The 25,606-nt window shown below is 33.7% G+C and overlaps 1 protein-coding gene across 5 annotated transcripts in view; it reads left to right on the top strand.

The window, feature by feature from the left end:
* Positions 1-25,606, top strand: part of CDKL5 (cyclin dependent kinase like 5) — a 261,926-nt gene that overhangs the window by 49,050 nt on the left and 187,270 nt on the right. Inside the window, exons 1-2 of one of the 5 annotated variants that reach the window (XM_031958917.1) lie at positions 4,824-5,509; positions 5,819-6,129. The exons of the other annotated variants lie outside the window; for them this stretch is intronic. The gene's annotated coding sequence lies outside the window, so the exon portion shown is untranslated. Of the gene's footprint in view, positions 1-4,823; positions 5,510-5,818; positions 6,130-25,606 lie in introns of those variants that run through there. 5 annotated transcript variants of the gene reach the window in all.

The following is a 25,606-nucleotide window of genomic DNA, read 5'->3' as shown; positions in this document are numbered from 1 at the left end:
CCAGTGACACTAGCTTCCTGAAGGTCCTGAATAAAATCCCATTGACTGGAAACTTTTTCTAATCTCTTCTAATACCATATCTTCCTTCTTTTGATTATCCTTAATCTATCCTGTATATAGCTTGTACATAGTTTTTTGCATGTCCTTTCTCCTCTTTCCATCTTCCCATCCCACCCCTTATTGTGATCTCCTTGTCTTTTGCTTTTCTTTGTATCCTTAAAGTTTAGCACAGTGTCTGGCCATAGCAAGGTATTTAATAAATACTTATTTGATTGCCTACTTTCCAGAAATATTGCACATTATTCCCTTTTTTGAACATATATCGCCTCCAAACTAGATTCTTTCCTCCCTATCTTTACATTCTAGCTTCTACTTTGATGCCTTTGCACAAGCTTTTACATTCCATTCTCATTATCATCTCAGAATTCTAATTTTATTTGAGAATTAGTTCATAGTTGCATGAAATAATGAAAAGTGAAGTGAGCAGAACTGTGTATGGTAACAGCAATATTGTTTGAAGAATAATTGTGAACAGCCAAGTTATTCTGATAAATACTCAAATCAACTATACTGTACCTATGAAGAAAGAGCTATCCACTTCCAGAGAAAGTCATATATAATATTTCATGTCATGTGAATCATATCCCAAAATAGAGATCATATGTTTTGAAAATGGTAATTCTTAAAATTTGAAAAGCTACTTTTGTTAAGAGGAAGAATTTTATTATTTTTTTTAATTTTGAGGTCCACAGGAGATCATTATACAACAATACTATATGATGATCAATTCTGATGAACGTGGCCCTCTTCAACAATGAGATGAACCAAATCAGTTCCAATAGAGCAGTAATGAATTGAACCAGCTACACCAGTGAAAGAACTCTGAGAAATGAATGTGAACCACTACATAGAATTCCCAATCCCTCTATTTTTGTCTGCCTGCATTTTTGATTTCCTTCAAAGATTAATTGTACACTTCTTCAAAGTCTGATTTTTTTTGTACAGCAAAATAACTATATGGACATGTATACATATATTGTATTTAACATACACTTTCACATGTTTAACATGTATTGGTCAACCTGCCATCTGGGGGAGGGGGTGGAAGGAGGGGAAAAATGGAAACAAAAGGTTTTTGCAATTGTCAATGCTGAAAAATTACCCATGCATATATCTTGTAAATAAAAAGCATTAAAAAAACTTTTTTTTGAGATCCAAATTTTTCCTTCTTTCTTTCTCCTGCCCACCTAGAAAAGGAAAGCAATTTGTAATCATACGAAGCATTAGCAGTGTTGCAAAAGAAAACAGAACAAAAAAAGAAAATACCAAGAAAAATTAAAGGAAGTTTAAAAAAAGTAGGCTGTATTTTTGTTTTTCTTCCCAGGTTATTTTTACTTTCTGAATCCAATTCTTCCTGTGCAACAAGAGAACTGTTTGGTTCTGCACACATGTATTGTATCTAGGTTATACTGTGACATATTTAACATATATAGGACTACTTGCCATCTGGGGGAGGGAGAGGAGAGAGAGAGGGAAAAAGTCGGTACAGAAGTGAGTGCAAGGGATAATGTTGTAAAAAATGGGTTCTGTCAATAAAAAGTTACAATTTAAAAAAAAATAATGAAAACTGAACTTAAAAAAAAAGTAGGCTATGATCTATACTCAAATTCCATCAATTCTTTCTCTGGAGGTGGATAATATTTTTCATTCTAAATCCTTCAGAATTGTCTTGCATCATTGTTTTGCTGAGAAGAGCCAAGTCATTCATATTTGATCATCTTATAATGTTGTTAGTATCTACATTCTTCTGGCTGTGCTTATTTTACTTTGCAGTATGTATAAGTCTAAGGGTTTTTTTTTGTTTCTTTTGAAAGCATTCTGCTCCTTATTTCTTAAAGCATAAAGTATTCTGTCACAATCATAAGCAACAACTTGTTCAGTCATTCTCCAATTAATAGGCATCCTCACAATTTCCAATTCTTTGCTACCACAAAAAGAGTTGCTATAAATATTTTTGTACATATAGCTCTTTTTCTCTTTTGTTCTTTCCCAATATTTTTGGGATATAGATCTTGTAGTATCATTGCTGGGTTTTAAAGCATTTGGGTGTAGTTCTACACCCAAACTATTCTACAGAATGGTTTAGATTAGTTCACTATCCTACCACAGTACACTAGTGTCTCAATTTTGCTACATCCCCACTAATATTTATAATTTATCTTTTTCTGTTATGTTAGCTAATCTGCTATCTTATATTTGGTATCTCAGAGTTGTTTTAATTTACATTTCTCTAATCAATAATTGGAGAATTTTTTGGGGGGGAGGGGGGAGAAGACTTGTCTAGGGTCATACAGTTAATAAGGTTAGATTTTTAACTTAGGTCTGTGAGAGATGTAGAAGACCCTTACCCAAAATGACTATGCAGAGATCACTCAGTAGAAAACAGGAAAGTTGTTTATTGAAACCTCCAGAGGATGAGCCATCCCATCACGAGATAAGAAAGAGAAAGTTCGCCATAGGAGAGCTAGAGAGTTAGTAAAGATATACAGCTTTTATAGGTTCTGTTATAAAGGATTACATCATAAGTTGGGGAGCATTGAGAAATAGGTTCCCTCTCCTATAATTGAATGTTAAACATTGGTGCCAAAGGCAGATTAGAACGGAATGCTTTGTTCCCCTGGTTCTGAGAGGAATCATCAGTTAGACTTCAAACTTCAGATTACTGAGCTGACATCATTTAAACTAATAGTCTAAATATTGATAACATTGAACAAGGATAAATGTCATCATTTCTGGTTAAATAAATCTAAAGTTTTAAGTAAATATTGGCTTGCACACACCGTATTTATGTAGGTCACAGAGACATAGAAATAATAAAAAATAAAATACAGAAAAAGAATCCATACATTCCTGTAAGTTCTTCCATCTTATCTCTCCATTCCCACAGGTCCTCCAGATTCCAGATCTGGTATTCTTTCCACTGTGCCATCTAGCTGCCCCAAGATTGTTCTTCTTCTGAAAATTACTTGTTCATATCCTTTACCATTTATCAATTGAGGAATGACTTGTAAAATTATCTATTTGACTCAGTTTTCTATATATTTGAAAAATGAGAACTTTATTAGAAAAACTTACTATAAAATTTCTTCCACAGTTTCTTGCTTTCCTTCTAATCTTCACACAATTGGTTTTGTTCTTACAACAACAAAACCTTTTTAATTTAATGTAATCATAATTATCCATTTTACATTCCATAATGCTTTCTTTCTCATGTTTGGTCATAAATCCTTCTTTTGTTTATAGATCTGACAGGTAAATTTTCTGTTCTCTCCTAATTTGCTTTCTCTCTAAATCAGATCCATTTTAACCTTATTTGGTATGTGGTATAAAATATTGATCTATCCAATTTCTGTTTCTGCCAAATTGTTTTCCTTAACTATTTTTTCTGCTTTGCAAACTTTTGATTGAAAGAATTAGTGCTTCCCTTTGCATTGGGACTATGACTCGGAACTGTATCTGGCTATTTAACAGGATCTTTAGCCCTGTGCCTGCACAGGATTCCCTATAACCTCTTTCTGAAGACTTATCCAATCCCCTTACCATCTGTGGGCTGAGAGACTGAAGTTGCTGGTGCCACTCATGCAGGTGCCACCAAGATTTGTTGCTGGCATTGTCTCAGTGCTAACTTTCAGTGCAGACCTTTCCTAATTACCTCATTTATGTTCTTGAGCTGGAAAATTGTTTCACCTGGACCTTTTATTCTTCTAGAATTTGATTTGAAGCATTACTTGGAAGTTGTGTGGAGGGGAATTTGGGAGAGTTCAAGTGAAGTTCCTGTCCCTTCTCTGCAGATTTTGTTAGTCACAAAACAATTGTACCTGCTTGCTAGCAGTGTTTAGTAACATATATTTCTACTTTTGTGAATATATTCTCCTTAGTATCATCTTTTCTTTATAAATGATTTTAAAAAAAAGTTTTATTTCTGATTGAGTTGGCATTCCTAACAGTATTTAGTTTCTCTAAGCCAAACTCATTATTATTCTATCTTAAGCTCTCAAAAGGAAAAAAAGAGTATAAGTTCTAAGAAAGATAAAAGATGCCTTCCTTTTTCTTTTATATTATTCACCTCCTTTGGGTAACACAAAGCTTTTAAATGACCATATTTCTTCCACTTGATATCCTAAAACAATTTTGGATAATATTAAGTAAAAAGTATCTTTTCATTGATCTCTTTGTATTTTAAATTCTGAAATGTCCAATTAATTTTGTCCATGTGGATATTGCACATAATTTTCCATCTTCTTCCTCTCTCCTCACTCTTCTTCTCCTCCTCCTCTTCCTTTTCCTTCCCTTCCCTCCTCTTCCTTCCCCCTTCCATCCTCTTTCTTCCCCTCCCTCCCAATGGAGTCAATGACTATTTCCCCCTTCCCAAAATGATTACACATGTAGTTATTTATTTTGTTATGTTTTCTCCTCTTTTCCTTGTTTGATTAAGAATTCTCCCTTTTACAATAGTTGTGGATGGTATCTGATTTGGTTCTCTTCTGATTTGCTTATGGATATTCAGGTTTCACAGTCATTGTGGTGTGTTTGTGTGTGTATGTGTGTGTGTGTGTGTGTGTGTGTGTGTGTGTGTGTGTGTGTCTGTGTCTGTGTCTGTGTGTCTGTATCTGTCTGTGCGTAAGATGTTGGCCTAAACCTACTTTGGGCAGTACTTTTTAGTTGTCCTAACAATTCTTGTCAAATGAGGATTTTTTCCCCTGAGTGATTTCTTTTTGTTTTCAAGCAAGAAAGAAAAAGTTCAATGAAAAAAAGTCACAAAATATATAAATGTCTGTGTGTGTGTAAAGTATATAAAAACTACATAGATATGCTGTCATTGGAATATACTATAGATTACCAGGACAGAAAGAGGAACTAGATTAGGAGTTTGGGAAATAGATTATGAGCCTACAATGATATTAATCATGATGGAGGATTTTGGTTATTCAGACATCTTAGAGTTTTCTTTCTATCAAAAAGCAGACAAGTTAAAATTTTATTTCCTTGGCTTTATGATATTTTATCCTTCAAAAAATGAGCAAATAAGGCAGTTATTATATATATCTGATTTGCCTTAATTATATGCCAAAATATAAATAATGAGAATTTTAGGATGGAGAGAGATGATTTTTTTTTTAGAGTTTCTTATAAAATGAGAGAGTAAATCTACTTGTTTTGTATGCACACTAAGTTTTTTTATGGGGAGACTTTTGGAGAGCATAATTCAAAGGTTTCAAAGAAATGATTGATATGATCCTGTGGCTTAAAATTCTATAGTGGAGGTTGACCCAGGAGGGATGGGAAGTTCTCAAGAATCTTGAAGAAACAAAGAAAAACAGTTCTGAAGAGGAAGTTTCGGTGACATTGTCTAAACTCTAAACTCTAAAGAATCTGTATGGATGTTCAAGGAACTCAGCAACCAACTTAGATCTAAAGAAGACATTGAGAAGATGGAAGCAAGGGCAAGGTAACTGAGGATAATAATAGATCAGATTTATATAGTTCTTTATTTATGAAGCAGTTTGTGTACGTTTTGAACAGAGAATTCATAATGGTCCTGAAGAATAGTGTCAGGAATGATAACACTCAGAATCAATTGAGGCTAATAAAAACCATAAGGATATCAAAGAAGTTTCTTTTTTAAAAAAGTTATTTTTGGGAAAGATGAATAATGAAGGAAAAAATAGGACTGAGGGTAGGTGGGAAAATGATACTGTTCAATGGCATAAAGTCAGAAGAATTCAACTTTTACTTTGCTTCTGTTTTCTCTGCCAAGGAGAAAGATCTTTGGAATGGAAAGGACAGAACAAAAATGACCAGTAAGGACATGATGCACAAGATAAGTAGGGTGATAGTAAGAGAATATCTAGCAGGTCTTGTTGAGTTCAAGTCACCAGGCCTAAAGGAACTACGACATACCAGAGTACTGAAAGAATTGGCAGATGTGATTGTTCCACCATTCCACCACTGTCAGTGATCTCTGAAAGATAATGGAGAATGGAAAAAGTACCAAAGAAATGGAAAAGGGAATATGTTTTCACAGCTCTCAACAAAGGGAAGAGAATGGATTCTAGAAGCACTAGGATGGTGAGTTTGACTTCTATTCCTGGCAAAATTCTTGAGGTTATTACTAAGTGGATGGTTAGTGAAGATCTAGAAGAGGAGGCAGTGGAATAAGTTGTGCCCTGTTAACCTCATTTCTTAAGTTTATTGGTGCTTTTTCTTTTCACATCTCAAGTCATCTGATATTCTACTCAGATTCCCTCTTCTAGCAAGACTAGCCTCTTAAATTGAGAAACATTCGACCCAAAACTAACCAACAATCACATTAAACCATCTCCATAGTCTTTTAAATCTCTTCAGCTATGGGCATTTAGGCATTTTTATCATTTATTATATTTTAAAAACATTGACCATTTTTCTACACTATTGGTTGTTATTTCAACATTGATATTTGTTTACTGTTCTTTCCATTTACATTTTCATAATAATTGTAAATAAACATTGTTTTCCTGTTTATATTTCATCATTCTGTATTAGTTCATGCAGGTCTTTCCTTGTTACTCTGAATTTGCTATCCTTGTTGTTCTTACAATTCAATATTCATATACCATTGTTCAGTCATTCCTCAGTTGATGGTCATTCATTCTCTATCTACTTTCTTTCTTCCACAAAACCTGCTGATGTAAATACTTTGATTTATATAGAGCATTTGTTTTTGTCTTTAGTGTCCTTTAGGTAGGTGTCCAGATGTGGCATCTCTCAAAGTCAAAAGATATGAAGAGTACAATGACTTTTCTCACAGAATTAAAAAAATATTTTCCAGAAGTAGTTGACTAGTTCATATCATTGAGTTACTTGACTGGTAGAATAATTATTCATATTATTCTTGAAAAATAAGATAGAAAAGTATTAGCTAGATCATAAAACCATTTTATTGATATAGAGTTAATCTTAAGACTGTGGACCTAAAGGATAAGCATTAATTGGTTATTGTTGAGAATTTGATCTTCAATAAATTGCTCCCCAATTCTGGGGGCCTGGGCCCTTTAATATTTAATATTTTAATCAGTGATGTGGATAAAAGCAAAGGTGCTATGCTTAGTAAATCTAGCAAATGACCCAAAGGTAATACATTGAATGAATAGGTAGGATTGGAAAAAGATCATGACAGTGTATATAACACTGAGCCAAATGTAACAAATGAGAATCTAACAGTTGACTCAAAAATTAGTTATGCAAGTACAATTTTTTTTTTTATTGTAATAACTTTTTATTGACAGAACCCATGCCAGGGTAATTTTTTTTTTTAACAACATTATCCCTTGCACTCACTTCTGTTCCGATTTTTCCCTCCCACCCTCCACCCCCTCCCCTAGATGGTAAGCAGTCCTATATATGTTGAATATATTGTAGTATATCCTAGATACAATATATGTGTGCAGAACCAAACAGTTTTCTTGTTGCACAGGGAGAATTGGATTCAGAAGGTAAAAATAACCCGGGAAGAAAAACAAAAATGCAAACAGTTTACATTCATTTCCCAGTGTTTTTTGCTTTGGGTGTAGCTGCTTCTGTCCATCATTGATCAATTGAAACTGAATTAGGTCTCTTTGTCAAAGAAATCCATTTCCATCAGAGTACATCTTCATACAGTATCGTTGTTGACGTATATAATGATCTCTTGGTTCTGCTCATTTCACTTAGCATCAGTTCATGTAAATCTCTCCAAGCCTCTCTGTATTCATCCTGCTGGTCATTTCTTACAGAACAATAATATTCCATAACATTCATATACCACAATTTACCCAACCATTCTCCAATTGATGGGCATCCATTCATTTTCCAGTTTCTAGCCACTACAAACAGGGCTGCCACAAACATTTTGGCACATACAGGTCCCTTTCCCTTCTTTAGTATCTCCTTGGGGTTATGCAAGTACAAATTAGGCAGTTAAGTGGCTCAGTGGATAGAAGGCCAGAGTTAGGAAGACCAGTTCAAATATGGTCTTAGATACTTACTAGCTATTTGGCTTTGGACAGGTGACTTAACCTTTATTTGTTTGCCCCAGTTTTGTCATTTGTAAAATGAGAATAATAACAGCACCTATTTCCCAGGGTTATTGAGCATCAAATGAGATAATCTAGTTTTTTTTTTTTTGGAGGCAGTCAGGGTTAAATGATTTCCTCAGGGCCGCATAGCTAGTAAGTGTTTGAGACTGGATTTGAACCCAGGTCTTCCTAATTGTGGGTCTAGTTCTCTATCCATTATGCCACTTTGCTATCCCTGAGATAATATTTGTAAAATGCTTAGCACAGTGCCTGGCACAAATAATTTTCACTTTATAAATAGAATCTATTTTTATTGTTGTTATTACTATTATTTTATTATATATTATTTTAACATGACTTCAGAAATCAGCCATGCAAGTAGAAGATAGAGATATGTTTGAATAGCAATTTAGTGATTTTATTTTATCAGTTGATTAACTTTTAATTTATTTGCTTCTAATTCAAACTTATAATTCAGATTTAAAAGAGAATACTGGGTGTTTTAAAAATTGCCATTCTCTACACACCTCTCAGATTGGGTAAGATGACAGGAAAAAGATAATGATGAATGTTGGGGGGGGAATGTGGGAAAACTGGGACACTGATACATTGTTGGTGGAATTGTGAATGGATCCAACCATTCTGGAGAGCAATTTGGAACTATGCTCAAAAAGCCATCAAATTGTGCATACTCTTTGACCCAGTAGTATTTCTACTGGGCCTATATCCCAAAGAGATCTTAAAGGACCCACATGTGCAAGTATGTTTGTGGCAGCCCTTTTTGTAGTGGCTAGAAACTGGAAACTGAATGGATGCCCATCAATTGGAAAATGGCTAAGGTATGGTATATGAATGTTATGGAATATTATTGTTCTGTAAGAAATGACCAGCAGAATGGTTTCAGAGAGGTCTGCAGAGACTTACGTGAGCTGATGCTAAGTGAAAGGAGCAGAACCAGGATATCATTATACACTACAACAATAAGACTATACGATGATCAATTCTGATGAGATGATTCAAATCAATTCCAGTTGTTCAGTGATGAAGAGAGCCATTTCCCCCCAGAGAGAGGACAGTGGGAGCTGAATGTGGACCACAACATAGCATTCTCACTCTTTTTATGTTGTTTGCTTTCATTTTGTTTTCTTTCCCAGTTTTTTTTCTTCGATATGATTTTTCTTTTGCAGCAAGATAACTGTATAAATGTATACATATATTGGATTTAACATATATTTTAACATATTTAACATGTATTGGATTACCTGCCATCTAGGGGAGGTGGTGGGGGAAGGAGGGGATAATTTGGAACAGAAGGCTTTGCAAGGGTCAGTGTTGAAAAATTACCCATGCATATGTTTTGTAAATTAAAAAAGCATTAATTTAAAAAAAAAAAGTAAATAAATAAATAAATTTCCAGTGCTTTATGCATAGCAAGTATTTTCTTTATTTCCATACTACTTAATCATTCTGTAATGGAATTAACCTATGGCAATTTCTCATTCTACAGGAGGGTTGAACCACCTCTGACTACAAATATCCAACTTAAATCCACCTTTGATGTAATAACAACAGTAGAATTTCTAGTTTACTAAATATTATTTCTAATGTTCATTCCTCCAATTGATGGTAAAAACTTGGAAGAACTTTAGTTGCATGGGCAAATTGTGTAAGTAGGATTTTGAAGCCAGTGGGCAGTTTTTTTCAGCATATGCTTAATCTTCAAAGTAATCCTCAATAGTAACTCAAAAGAATATTTAAGAGAATAAGCTATGCACATGAGCTTCTTTTGTCTATAATATCTTTTCTTTAAAGTGCAAATCATGATTTAAACTATTTAAATCACTATTGAAGTAGATTATTGAATTAAAAAAAACTATACTTTTATATATATACGCTTATATGTAGTCAAGTGGTTTAGTCCTCAAATCCATTGACCTTTTTCAGGTTTCATCTTCCTTAACTTCTCTACATTCTTCTTGAAATTCTCTTTCCTTTGGCTCCCATGATATTGTCTTTCTGATTTTCTACTCTCTTGATTTTTTTTTTTCTGGCTCTCCTTTCTACTCTTTAGATGAAAATGTTACATTAGATTCTTTTGTTTACTTCTTTCTGGGTTCTTTTGATACATTTCTTCTATTCTCTGACTTCACCTATCACCTCTTTGGTAGAGAAGGTACTTGACATAGAGCCAAAGAGTCTAAGTTAAAATCTGGGCTCTTATGCTTATCACAGATGAGATCTTAGGAAAATCAATTAATCTTTCTGGGCCTTAAGTTTTCAGTTTTTCTTTTCTTTTTCCTTTCTTCCTTCCTTCCTTCCTTCCTTCCTTCCTTCCTTCCTTCCTTCCTTCCTTCCTGCCTGCCTGCCTGCCTGCCTGCCTGCCTCAATCCTTCCTTCCTGCCTCAATCCTTCCTTCCTGCCTCAATCCTTCCCTCTCTCTCTCTCTCCCTCCCTCCCTAAGAAAGCCAGGGATTCAGACAATCCCTTTTATAAATATGCCATGTAAGTAAAAGCTAAAATTTATTAAATTAACACTGTTTTTTTGTAATCTACAAAAACACATAGCTGTGGACACCAGACTACTTTGCCAACTCAACTCCCTGCTGTGACCTCTCCTTCCCTGGCCACTACTTTTCTTCTCTCTGCTATCTTTCCCTTTTAAAATATTTGCACCACTAGGGATATAGATAATTCCTGGTAAATGATAAGAATTTAATTCATGTTTTTTTCTTCCTTCTTTGATGCAAATTTTTGATGCAAATGATTTCTGGGATAATGAAAATTTCTACTTTAGAACACCATTGTAGTCATACATCATCCATATACCCTTAAGTTTTAATCTTTAGTTTTCTTTTTTCGCTATATTTCATCCTTCTAGAAAAGACTTATTTTTGTGTTGGAAATACTTTTTTTTGTAATCTCGTAAAATGACTTTGTATCTTAGCACCTTTGATTCCATTTTCTTTCATTCTGTTGTGGATGTCTAAATAATACAGTATCCCATGATGACTTGCTGCTGCTGCAAATAAAATATTTTAGATATATCCTGCTATTCTAATAGATCTCTGATCTCTTGCTTCTCTCTTTATGATTTAGGCTTTTAACTTGGTAGACTAAGAGATGTCCTTTTCCCAAATTTGTGGGAAGATATCAGTACTTATAAATTAGCAATAATTGGCACAATGGTAGTAGGTACATGTAATCAGATGTAGTAGTGAGAGTGATGCAGGTATCAGTAATTAAGACAGGTTGTGTAAACTATCTTTCACAGCAGAAATGTTCAATTTAATAAAATAACAGTATTCCCTAAGTAAATGTCATCAAATATGGCAACAAAATATTTAAAGTATTTTAAAGTAAATTATTTTATTTTAATTTTTTAGCTTATAACAATCTTGTTTTCTTTTTTTCCTGCCCTCTGCTCTCATTGAAAAGGGAAAAAAACAAGCAAACCTTTATAACAAATATATATAGTAAAGCAAAGCATATATACATACATATATATATATATAAATTATAACTTTTTATTGACAGAACCCATGCCAGGGTAATTTTTTACAATAATATCTCTTACACTCACTTCTGTTCTGATTTTTTTCTCTTCCGTCCCTCCCTCCACCCTCTCCACCAGATGGCAAGCAGTCCTATACATCTTAAATATGTCACAATATATTTTAGATACAATATATGTGTGCAGAACTGAACAGTTCTCTTGTTGCACAGGGAGAATTGGATTCAGAAGGTAAAAATAACCTGGGAAGAAAAACAAAAATGCAAACAGTTTACATTCATTTCCCAGTGTTCTTTCTTTGGGTGTAGCTGCTTCTGTCCATCATTGATCAATTGAAACTGAGTTAGATCTTCTCTTTGTCGAAGAAATCCACTTCCATCAGAATACATCCTCATACAGTATTGTTGTTGAAATATATAATGATCTCCTTGTTCTGCTCATTTCACTTAGCATCAGTTCATGTAAGTTTCTCCAGTCCTCTCTGTATTCGTCCTGCTGGTCATTTCTTACAGAACAATAATATTCCATAACATTCATATACCACAATTTACCCACCCATTCTCCAATTGATGGGCATGCATTCATTTTCCAGTTTCTAGCCACTACAAACAGGGCTGCCACAAACATTTTGGCACATACAGGTCTCTTTCCCTTCTTTAGTGTCCCTTTGGGATATAAGCCCAGTAGTAGCACTGCTGGATCAAAGGGTATGCACAATTTGATAACTTTTTGGGCATAATTCCAGATTATTCTCCAGAATGGTTGGATTCGTTCACAACTCCACCAATAATGCATCAGTGTTCCCTCCAACATTCCATCATTATTTTTTCCTGTCATCTTAGCCAATCTGACAGGTGTATAGTGGTATCTCAGAGTTGTCTTAATTTGCATTTCTCTGATCAATAGTGATTTGGAACACTCTTTCATATGAGTGGAAATAGTTTCAATTTCATCATCTGAAAATTGTCTGTTCATATCCTTTGACCATTTATCAATTGGAGAATGGCTTGGTTTCTTATAAATTAGAGTCATTTCTCTATATATTTTGGAAATGAGCCCTTTATCAGAACCTTTCACTGTGAAGATGTTTTCTTAGTTTGTTGCTTCCCTTCTAATCTTGTTTGTACAAAGGCTTTTTAATTTGATGTAATCAAAATTTTCTATTTTGTGATCAATAATGGTCTCTAGTTCATCTTTGGTCACAAATTTCTTCCTCCTGCATAATTCTAAGAGATAAACTATCCTATGTTCCTCTAATTTATTTATAATCTCGTTCTTTATGTCTAAATCATGGACCCATTTTGATCTTATCTTGGTATATGGTGTTAAGTGTGCGTCCATATCTAATTTCTGCCATATTAATTTCCAGTTATCCCAGCAATTTTTGTCAAATAATGAATTCTTATCCCAGAAGTTAGGATCTTTGGGTCTGTCAAACACTAGATTGCTATAGTTGACTATTTTGTCTTGTGACCCTAACTTATTCCATTGATCAACTAATCTATTTTTTAGCCAATACCAAGTGGTTTTAGTAAAATATATAAAAATATGGACCATGTTCAAAATATCTCTCAATCTGCTCAATATAAGTCTATCACCTTTTTTGTCAGTAAGAGTTTCATCATGGGTCTTTTGGAGTTGTGGCTAGACAGTACTTTGATATGTGTTCTTAAGTCTTTCACAGGTATTTTTAAAAAATTTTTAATCAGACAATAAATATTTTTTCACCTCTCAGTAATTTTTTTCCAATTATATGTAAAGGTAGTTTTTTTTTTTTTTTTTAACATTTACTTTTGTAAAATCTTGACTTCCAAATGTATCTTCTCTTCCCCACTCCAAGAGAGCAAGCAATCCAATATAGACTGTACATATATAATCATGTTAAACATATTTCTATATTAATCATATAAAACATTGATTTTAAACAATACTTATTATAATTATTAAAATCTCTGATACTCACAATTTGCTTTCATGTTTTTTCATTCTTTCTCCCTAGCCTCTCCCCTCCCCTTTTTCTTAATAGTTCTCTCAGAAAGCACATAAAGTATGGAAGCACCAGATTTCTTTCCCCAGAAATTTTGGGTTCTTCCATTTCTGCCATTACATGAAACTTTTATTGGAAACAGGGAAGAAATCAGGTAGAGTGTGTGTTTGTATATGAAAAAAGGAACATTACTTTGGGATAGTTTGTTATTCTTAAATGGAGTTAGAGTGAAATAATATCTATTCTTCAAATAGAGCTTTTCCTTGATTCTTTTGAAATAATACAGTAAGAGAGATAGATAATTTGGAAAAAACGTCTACATATGATTTGAGAGGGGTTTTATTTTTATTTTTGGTATTACCTTGGATTCTGACATATGTGATAAAGTGAACTATGAGTTTACTTTCAAGCAAAATAATGGTTATGTAATGAAGACATTACCAGGAAGCGGTCTCTCTTCTTTGGTTTGTTCTGTGATGGAATAGATGACGAGATTCTGAAATAAATCAAAACAGAATTATTTTTTATTTTACTGTCCTTGGACCTGGGAATATGGTTTTGAAAGTGATTTTCAAAGAAATTTCCACAGGATTTTCATGCATGTTAAGAAGTGAGCACTCACTGGTCATCCTGCCATCTAGGGGAGGGGGTGGGGGGGCGGTAAGAGGTGAAAAATTGGAACAAGAGGTTTGGCAATTGGTAATGCTGTAAAGTTACCCATGTATAAATCCTGTAAATAAAAGGCTATTAAATTAAAAAAAAAAAAAAAAAAGTGAGCACTGAGAAGTATATAAAGCAAATAGCATTTTATTCTTTCATACTTTAAAGAACATTGGTTCTTGAGGTTTTATTTTTGATCCCTCATTATCTCTCCTCAATATCCAAGCTGTTGTCTAATCCTCCTGATTTCACTTTTGCAGCATTTTGAATACACATCTTTTTCTCTGATACTGCCACACAATCTAGTGTAGTTCTTGTCTCATGCATCAATTATTAACATAGCCTGCTGGTAAGTCTGCCTTCCTTAATTCTTTCCACTACTTTAGTACATCCTCCAACCTCTGAAGTAATTTTCCTAAAATACATATCTGAACCTGTTACCCCTTAGTAACCTCCAGTCATTTCTTGTTGCTTCCAGGAACTAATAAAAACTAGTGTCTTTGACATTCAAAGCCCTTCATAACTTAACCCCCTCCTACCATCCCAATCTTCTTTTTTCTTCCTCCTTAACAGGTACTCTGATTCAGTAATACTGGCCTGCTGGCTATGCCACAAACTAGATACTCTACCATCTAGCTATGGGCATTCTCTTTAGTTATTTTCCATGTTTGGAACATTTTTCTTCTTCTGCTCTGTTTACTGTTTCCTTTAAGTTCCACTCAAAGATCCCCCTTCTCCAGGAACTCTTACTCATTTGCTCTTAATTCTGGTGCCTTCTCCATCTTACTAATTACCTGTTTACCTTGTATGTAGTTTGCATGTTTTCTCTTCCATGAGGTTGTGAACTCCTTGAGGTTAGGGACTGTTCTCTGCCTCTTTTTAAAAATCCCCATTTCTTATTAGAGTGCCCAGCACACAATAGATGCTTAATAAATATTACTTAATTGATGTGTATAATATAGTAATCATACCACTGTTCTTAGGGAATATACATACATGCAGATCCACTTGCTGGTCAGGAGTTCATCTAATCAGAAAGCTCAAAGTCTAAATCCATCTCGCATAGAGTTAATTGTGAGAGTAAAACTGTTTTGTTTTGCCTGTACTTCTATGGGCCTTGGGACCACTTAGCCTAAGTGATTCCTTATTGGAGTGCCATCATTATAATATGATTTCAAACTAAAATCAAACAAACATCAAACAATATAAAATTTCTAATTATCACAAAGTCAAGAACTGTTTTTTTTCCCTTCATATCCCTATGGCTAAGTAATATTGCATATACAGTGACTACTTAAGAAATCTTTGTTGCATTCAAAACAACTTAAATCTTTGGATCTTTAAAATTCAATATTTTTTTAGTGTTTGCTTGATAAGATAAATTTTGATTTACTTCTTTGCTTCCTAGATCTCAGCTTTGATTATCTTTTTGATTGTGGGTAAGCATGTTAATCTCCCTGAACCTCAGATTCTTCATTGTCTGTAAAAATAGAGAAATCATAATCTATTGGATTTATGTTTTAGGAAGATTTTAATTTGTTTTTAGTGCAAGTTATGGACTATGGAATTTCCCTCCTTTGTTTAAATTTTGACACTTTTAGCACTTTTCTTTCTTAACAGTTTGAATATTTGAATTTTTCATATATCTTTTTTATTCTCTAAACCATTTCCCCTAAAGTTCATTCTTTTTTCTTGTTTTAAAAAAAAAGGGACTAAAGTAAATTAATGGGTGATTGAGAAGGAAATTCATTGGCTTATACTTTAATAATAGGAACATAGATTTAGACATAGGAAAGAACTCAGAGGATATTCATTTTAAACCTCTCACTACAGATAAAGAAACTGAGGCTTATAGAGGTCAATTGATTGGTTCTATCATAAATGGAATTTGAATTCAGATCTTCTAAATCTGATGCCAGTACTCTTTCCCAGTATACCATGCTGAAAGTTGTAATTATTACATTATTATTATTATTATTATTATTATTTTACTGAGGCAGTTGTGGTTAAGTGACTTGCTCACTTGCTCAAGGTCACACAGCCAGGAAGTGTTAAACTCAGGTCCTTCTGAGGTTGGTGCTTCAGGGCTGGTGCTTTATCCACTTCGCTACCTAGCTGCCCCTATTACATTATTTTTAAACCAGGGTGGGATGTAGGATTATGTCTTTGCTATGAGTTAAATATTAGCAGTGAAAAGATAGTTTCTAAAAAAAAAACCAGGTACTTTTGCACATGATAACCTTATGTGCCACAGAAATTCAGAAGTCATTCAAGTTAGGACTCAAAGAAGTTGTTAAAGAATCAATGGCATAGTGACTGTTCTGTGATGAATATCCTGCCATGGAAAATTACTTTACCAGTATAGTACATGCTGAAACTTGCTATGATTATAGTTTGCCTATAATAATTTAGCATATGAACAGACAGATGGGTTTTCTCTGAACTCAATATTCTTAAGTAAGTCCAAAGCTTTTTTTGGTATATGAAATGAAGGAAAATAAAGAAAATCTCTAAGCAACCAAGTTATTGAAGATAGCAAGCTGCTTTTTTATTGCGTTTATAAATGAAAACCTTTTACCTTACCCAATTTGTATACCATACAAATTTGATGTAATTTAGGAGCTTATCTAAAGAAATGTAAAGGAGGGCCTCTAAGTTGGCTAGACCCCCTTGTGGAAAACATTTTTGGAAGGACATGGACAAAAGTCACACAGGATGAAAAGTGGGTTGTGATTTGCACTCCTTTACAGACTACCCACATCAACCAGAGCACAGATTCCCTAAAATATTGAGGCATGAATTAGCTACATTATTTTATATAGCCCTGAGTCTTGGGAGAAGAAAAGAGGATAAATGATTTCTTAGTTTTTAAGATAACAACTTGTAATTATTGCTTTAATCAGCTATACAGACTGACTTTTTGAACCTTTTCATCTTGGAAAATTTACCAAACTATCAATAGAAGGATAGAGATAAGGATTGGATCTGTTATAATCTAAGGCTTAGTGAACAACAAAATGAAGATATATCCCCTTAACAGTGCAGGTGGAGCTAGTTCTAGCCTATTTATAATTATAGATTTTATATATATATGTGTGTATATATATATATATATATGTATATATATATATATAGTTCTAACCTATTTGTAATTATAGATTTATATATATTTATATATATACACACACACACACACACACACACATAAAATTGTGCCTGGTGTAAGGAGAGGTGAAGTGACTCACTTCAGGTCATATAGCCAGTGTCTATCACAAGTAGACATGATCCTAGTGTCCCAGGCCTGGAGGCTGACTCTTATGTTTTCTATCAATTGAAACTAATCAAACAGTTTCAGACTTAGATAAACAATTATGATACCATCTCGGCTTTTGAGAACTTTTGAAAATTATTATCCCATACAGTAGAATGTAATGAATTAGTATACTGGTTGAAGAAGAAAGTCTTATACATATAGCATGTGAAAAAAGATAAAAGTTGCATTGACTTCTTTCAGTAAAGGCAGAGGAATTATTTACTTTGTGAGAAGGTAAGAAAAAAAAAGTTGATCATTACATGTCAAATGATTACTACCAAGAGTTTACTTCTCTAGAAGTGAGAAATAAGAAGTAAACTCAGCTGGATACAGTTTAGATAGAAATCTCTCAAATGGATCAGGCTTTTTAACTTTAGTTATTTTTCTTTGTGAATTCTGGTGCATTCTTTGTGTTGGTTCTAGATTAGCACAAGTCACAATTTTAGATCTACAGAGTTAGCTGTGATCAAACCAAACTGTCATATTACTGATATATTGGGAAAGAGATCCAGGACCATGGGTAACTTTATCATTCCAAACCTGTTCATTCTCAGTCAGTCTTTCACTTATTCCCTTCTCTCTGTAATATTGATTGATTTCATCTAAATTAAACAGTCTCTTTCCCTTATCTGACTCCTTGGAATAACCAGCCACCATTCACTTTAGTAATTCACTGTAGTCCTTGGTCTATAGGAACATCTGAGGAGAATCTAGCGCAAGATGCTAGCTGCATAAATCTAATCTTCTCCCTCTTCCTCCTAAAGTATTCTGACATTGCTCATAGTTATGCAATGATTATCATGCATGTGTAAGGCATAAAAAATGACAAATATGAAAGACTACAAAAGTACTAGAAAACTTATGTAAAGCAATTGAGAATGGAAAAAAGGATAACAAAAAAAAACCATATCTGTTGACTTTTATAAAGGAAGATAACATCAGACAACAAAATTAATGATAGATACTATTGAGAGTGCCTATGCTAAAAGCAACACAGTATGCTTTTGTGAGAAACCATAAGCAGTTATGTTCCCGTAGTGGAGGAAAATTCATAAGTCTGGAAGTGGAAGTATTCCAGAGGAGGGGAATAGGTCAACTCTTAAAACCAGTTGAGACTAAGTAGAACTGTACAGGACTAGTTGTGTAGTTAAAAAGAAAAACAAAACAAAACCAAAAAGTTTCTAAAATATTGAATCTTAAGACTTGCAAGTTAAAACAAATGAGAGTTCAGTCATCATCATCATAATAATTGTTGAAATTCATATAGTACTTTAAAGGTTGAAAAGCACTTTATAAAATGTTAAATTATTTGAGCTTTGTAACAACCCTATCATGGTTTTAATTACCTACATTTTATAGATTAGGAAACTGAAGCTCAAAATGAAGTGTCCTGCTAAGAATCACATAGGCAGTAAGTCTAAGGGAGGAGTTGAACCAGGTACTCCACCCCAAGTCAAGCGCTTCATCCAGTGTTCCCATTCCTTCAAAATGGTAAAGATGATTAAAGAGTAGAAATTGTCACTGCTGGAGGGGATAGACAATGGGCATACTAATATTCTGTTGGTGAATCAGGGGGATAAGACTTAAGGAGAATTGTTTTTTTTTTTTTTTTTTTTTTTTAAATCCAAAGCAACAATAAAAATTTAAAATAAACTGTTGGAATCCTAGTGTTAACTTGAAACAAGGTACTAAGTGGAACTGAGAAACAATGCTTGTGTTCACACCTGTACTCACTGGAGTTCACACTTTGGGAGATTTCAGGGTTTAATATGAGATATCCGAATTCACATAAATAGTGAGCATAGGTCGGTCATCTGTCACAGCTGCAGTCCAAAATATTCCTGGACTCTGCTGCTTGAAGTCAGAATCTGGGCAACTATCATCAGATTGTCTATTAGGGGTATGTAACAATAAGCCTTATGCTACTACTTCTCCTGGTTGATAAATCACAGGTTGTCTATCTGTGTTAGTGACTGGGATATTAGCTACAAATTCCCCAGTTTCCCACAAATTTTTCCCAGAAATTCAATAGTAAGATATGATCAATTAGCCAAAAGGCAATCGGATGGAAGAAGATTACACAATCAATCCGCCAAAGGACAATTGGAGGGTAAAAGGGGATTGCAATTAGGAAAAACAGAGTTGTATGCAGGAGAGACTACTGAGATTTCACCCCTGGAGAGGTGAAATCTGTTCCTGTCCAGCCTATGGATCCCTTGCTTCCAGGCACAGTAGGCTTGACCATTTCACCTCCTGAGGGTGCTTACAAAACAGTGGCCATCCACACACTGATGTTGGAAACTGGGGAATTTCCCCCAGGGGGAATTCCCACTGGGGAATATCCTGAATTTGGATATCTCATACTAAATCCTGAAATCTCCCAAACATGTGGACTCCAGTGAGTACAAGTGTGAACACAAGCATTGGTTCTCAGTTCCACTTAGTACCTTGTTTCAAGTTGAGTTAACACTAGGATTCCAACATAAAACAATTGGGTTTGTCGTATTAATTAACCAATGATTGTTTGAGGAAAGGAATCCATGGTCACTTCTGTGCTATATGATCAGACAGTAGTGTCCAGCTCAAATGGAAATATCCCTACAAGTTGCATAATGACTTAGAAAATCACAAATTAACATTACCTTTGTTGTATTTTTATTTCTTTTGTTAAACATTTTCCAATTTCATTTTCATGTGATTCTTACCTCCCTTGATAATTTTGATCCCAGAGACTAAGGCTGCATAGAGATGATCTTATTAGTCTGCTCATGATGCAGATGAGGAAATCTATGCTCCTTTAAGCAGCTTTCACCTAAATTGAGAATTACCTAGATTGGGAATGATGGAACCAAATTTAGAAACCCAGGTCTTTTGATCCCAAATCCCCTATGAAGGAAATATGATGATTTAAACTGAAGGAATTCTTACTTGGAATGCAACAAGATTATGACTAAGTTCTTTTGTCTATTGATGTTGCTATAGGCTGTAATTACCAGGATTTTATGTAATTAATTAATTAAGCCCTCTGAGTGTGGCTAGTAACTAAGTGAAAAAGAATTCTCAATATGTTTTTGAACTTCCTGTATGAGAAAGCTTCAATAGTTCTTTCTCTGGCAGGGATCTGAGCAGTTCAATCGGTCCAACATTCTTATATTATTGATAACCTTAGTGAGCCTCAGTTTCCTCAACTGAATTTCCAAAAGTTAAGGAATTCGCTTGAATCTTTTGCTTGGTACTCTTTCCATTGCGTTGGTAATACCCCATATGCCTATAGAGTGCTTAGTAGATTTTAGTTGATCAACTAGAAGTATATGATATACTTAAAAATTGTGAATGTCTTTCATTCCATCCACAATGAGAGGGAGAAGAGAGAAAAAGGAAAAGATTTGAAGTAATTAAATCATTTTGTCAAATAAGAATCTTGTGTTGATAAAAGTGTTGTATTGCTTGTTTTTTATATAGAGAGAGTGTTTATTCTCTTTTTTGTTAGTTGTTTGGCATTTTTTGAGAAATATGAAAGGTACTGGAACAAGAAAATGTTTTTATTTACTTATGGCCCCTGGCAACATCAGTATTTACCAAATACCAACTTATTGAATTAAATGAAAGCACAGATTTTGACTTTGTTTTTTGACATATAAATCACCTTGAATAAAATGTTTAAACTTGAATCACAGGAGGCTTTTAGAAGGGATCTTCTACCTAGTTGAACTCTGTGTTTGTAGAACTCATCATTATGGACTCCAAGAGAGTAGTGCTCCATAAACTTCATAAAGTTTCCAGTATCCCTACAAATTAGGAATGCCTGAACTTAGAGGAGATTGATTGTTTATTATGAAAATTCCATCCTACATCCAAGAAAGCCTAACTCTACAAGAAGAGGCATATATGCAGAAATAATAGTAGATGTTAAACTATTACATCAGGAAGTAGTCAGATAAAATTCCTTCTATCTGATCAAAATCTTTTATTTTCATATCCTTTGCCTTTTGATCCCAAACCTCCTCCCTGTTCTTGCTTAAGTCATCACTTCTCTCTTTTCTATCTTCTTGGTATTCTTGAATTCCTCGCTCTTTTGACCCTTTTTGGTTACAACTTTGGGTTACAACTGTTTTCTCCCCAACCTGAGATTGTTCTGACCATATTCCAGTGTTGCTGACAGGTCATGCTGAACTAGATATCTACTACAAATTAATGTTCCCTGATCTCATCCTGTTTCTTTTTCTCAGTGTCCTTTGCACATTCTTCAGTCAGGATAAGCCCAGTAAGCATCAGTGTCTGTAAAGTCTTCTGGGGGAAGAGGGACCTTTTTTTTTCTGGGCCTTCTTCTCTTTTCCCTCCATGCTTATTCTACCTTATGATTCCATTAGCTCCCATATAGACATGGCCACAATGAGATTTTCTTCTTTTCATGTAAAGAATAATTACATCATTTTGAAGAAAATAAAACACTAAGTAGAGTATAGGAAGTTGTGAATTAGGTACGGATTTGACTAGACACAGCTGTGTGACCTTAGGAAAGACGATTATTATTTCTGTTTTAATATTCTCATCACAGCCTATGCCAGAAAAAAAAGATGATTTTTTCAAAGTATTTTTGTTTGTATTATAAATTGCTTTTATTAAAAAAAAAAAAAGATGCCACTTGGCAAACAGTGAAAACTCACTTCACTAAGGAATTCAGATAGTTCACTAGAAATCTCAAGTAATGACAATGTTAATAACAGCCACCAAGGCTTATGAAACTTAGAATTTCATGTGATCAGTCAGAAATTTTGAAGTTGAAAAAATTTATTAATAGCACAAAAGAAAAATTTATTTTTTTTTAAACTATAGGATAAACATTGTCAGAATGAGTTACAGAAAGGGCCAAAAAATAATTCATTTGCTTTCTTAAATTCAAGTATTAGTGAATTTCTGCCTTTTTTTTACTTCCCTATTTTCAATTGAAAAGAAAAGCAGCATCTTGTTCTGGAAAAATAATGGTAAAGAGAGGAAAGAGCTTTCTTTTGGGCTTTGGGGAATATTTCTTGTTGATGAAGACCAGAGTTCATATCCAACTTCAGACACTTACTGGTTTGGTGATCCTAAGCAAATTACTTAAACTCTGTTTGCCTCAGTTTCTTCAATGTAAACTGCAGTTGTGAGGATCAAATGAGATAATTTTAAAGAGTTTAGCACTTTGCCTAGCCCATAGTATGTGTTTAATAGATCCCTAGTTACTTAATCTTTCTCCTCCCTTTTCTTTAGTGCTATTATTATTATTATTAATTTTTTTTTTTTTTTTTTTTGGTAACCACAGGCTCTTAAATGAGTTTTAAGCCATATTAATTGGATCCTTCACCAGAATGCTACCATTTCTTGAATATTCTAAGTCAGAGGATGTTACTTTAAAAAAAAAAAAAAAACAATAATGAAAGGGAAGATCTTGGAGCTTTTTAAAAAGCTCTTTGGAAAAAGAAAAAATTAGAATACCTTGTTTCCTGGGTTATTTCTTTTATGAAAAGAATCTTCTTGGATTCAAAGAGATTTTCTCTTTAATATAGGCTTGCAAATTTCTTTTCATTCTCTAATTTTAATAGATTTACCTTTTATATGACTTAGGGAAAATGGAACATCATAATTCTCTTATGATTGTAAAAAGATTTCCAAGATTAAAGAGAAACTTTGTAGAAGTCTTAATGCTCATCAAGTTAACGTGAATGCTTATAATTTGTCTTTATTTAATGTCATGTATGTCAGATGAGTGTGTTTTCATGGTCAGTAAATATGAATTTATGGAGGAAGCATTTGAACTGTTCTTTTTCTGAAAACTCACTTATTGTTGCAAAATTAATTGATTTTGAAACTCTGTAGAATTGTTAGATTATTATTCTTTATTCTAAAATAAATTATCAGAATAAATTTGAACCTTGAATGACCTTCAAGTAGGTCTTGAAGCTATGATGGAATTCGATTTGGAAATTTTTTAAAAACTTTTCTAAGCATTTGCTACATACTAGTCAATGTTCTTTTGCAGTAATAGCTAGATGATGTAGTGGCTACATTGCTGAACTTTGAGTCAGGAAGACTTGAGGACAGATCCTATTCCAGTCACTGAGGTTGTAGTCCTGGACAAATAACCTTTCTTGCAAATGTTTTTATTTATAAAATGGAAATAATATTTCCTGGTTCCTCGATTTTTTGGAAGGATCAAATGAGAAAATGTATGTAATGTATGTAATGTACTTTAAGAAGCTAAATAAATATTATCTATAATTATTAATGCATTTTAAGTATTTCATAAATTCAATAGTCAGCACAGTTTGAATAAGTACTTACTATGTGCCAGATACTTCTGGGTGCTTGAGATAAAAATAAAAGTGTAATGTGGCATTGCACTTAAACTATATTAATTGCATTTTTATAGCATTGATAGTGTCCAAACCATGTAGGTGATAGTCCTAACTGTATTTTGCCCTCAGACCACAAGCAGAGTATGGTATTTGATTCTTTCTATAAGGACCTTTAATGGATTTGAAATGCCTATAGAAAAGAAAGATGGCTAAGATCATGAAGGAACTTGAAACTATGTTATAAGATTCAGTTAAAGAAACCAGAGATGTTTAACTTATTTTAAAAATTTAGAGAGAACAATATTTTGTCCATAAAACCTTTCCTGTTTCCACTCAGAATGTGTCTCCTTCTCTCCAATTTATTTTCTTTATTTTGTATATATTTATTTATATGATATGAAAAAAAGCATAATATGTGCTTTCCTGTTTTCCAAAACAAATTGTATATATGTTGGGATTCTTCTTCATCTCTGAGATGCAACTTCAGTGTTCTTTAATTTTCATTTCTCTATTAGTGATGTGGAACATTGTTCATATTGGCTATTAATGGAGGCAGTTAGGTAGCATAGTGCATAGCAGCATAAGAACTTTGGGTCTGGAGACAGAGTTCAGTTATAGTCTCTGACACTTATTAGCATAGTGAGCTGAAACAATTACTTCAGTGCTATTTATCTGTTTCCTCAGTTTTAAAGTGGGGATAATAATAGCATTTCCTTAATAAGAGTGTTGTGAATTTCAAATGAGATTGTATTTGTAAAGTGTGCAGCAGAGTGGTTGGCATGTATTAGGGATTTAATAAACACTTATTCCTTTTTCTGTACCCTACAATTGCTTGTAAGGTATTTGAGGACTGTTTGATTTTTGTCTTTAAATCCTTACTATCTAGTATTTGTTTATTGATTGACAACTAATGTAGGAAGTTTGTTCTTTAGTCATTCTCAATTGTGTCATAATCTTTGTGACCCCATTTGAGGTTTTCTTAGCAAAGATACTGGTGGAGTATTTTGCCATTTCCTACTCCAGTTCATTTTTACAAATAAGGAAACTGAGGCAAATAGAACTTTAGTAATAGTTAATATTAATTATTAATAGTTAATAGTTATAGTACTTAATAGTAAATAGTAGTACCTAAGTGCTTCTCCTCTAACAATAATAAGAGTTGTCTTCAACTATTTAAAGTCTGTCAAGTGAAAGAAGACTTAGATTTCTGATAGATTCTATAGGGTACAACTAGGATCCATTGGGAGACTGTCACTAATGCTCTTCACATCGAGGGGGTGTGGCCATTCTGGGATTCAGACCTCTGAGATCTGTTATAACACTCTTCAGTTTATGGTTTATTCTCCCAAGTACTTAGTAAGCTCCTTGAAAACAGGCAACGTGTCTACTATTGCTTTATATTTGCTAGAACACCTAGCAAAATGCAGGCAGTTTTTAGCTAAGGGAAGAGTTCTTTGAAATGAAGTTTATTTCTAAATTGGCTGATTATGAGAAAAAGAGAAAAAAAATCTGTTCAACTAGACAGTAGGTGAATTAATACACAATTAAATATGTCTGAACCTTTTTAATTCCTGAGAAGGCCTATGAGGAGTAGGGACAGGAACATAGTGCTTGGCTTCTCCAAAGGTGAGCAGGGGGGGTGGAGAGCTCTTCTCAGCACAAGGCTGCTTTGTGGGAGTTCTAGTTGCTTCAGCATATCCACCAAGA

This window comes from Sarcophilus harrisii, chromosome 3 (genome assembly GCF_902635505.1).
Source record: "Sarcophilus harrisii chromosome 3, mSarHar1.11, whole genome shotgun sequence".
Lineage (NCBI taxonomy): Eukaryota > Metazoa > Chordata > Mammalia > Dasyuromorphia > Dasyuridae > Sarcophilus > Sarcophilus harrisii.
The sequence above is the reverse complement of the archived record's forward strand: the minus strand, read 5'-3'. Positions and strand labels throughout refer to the sequence as shown.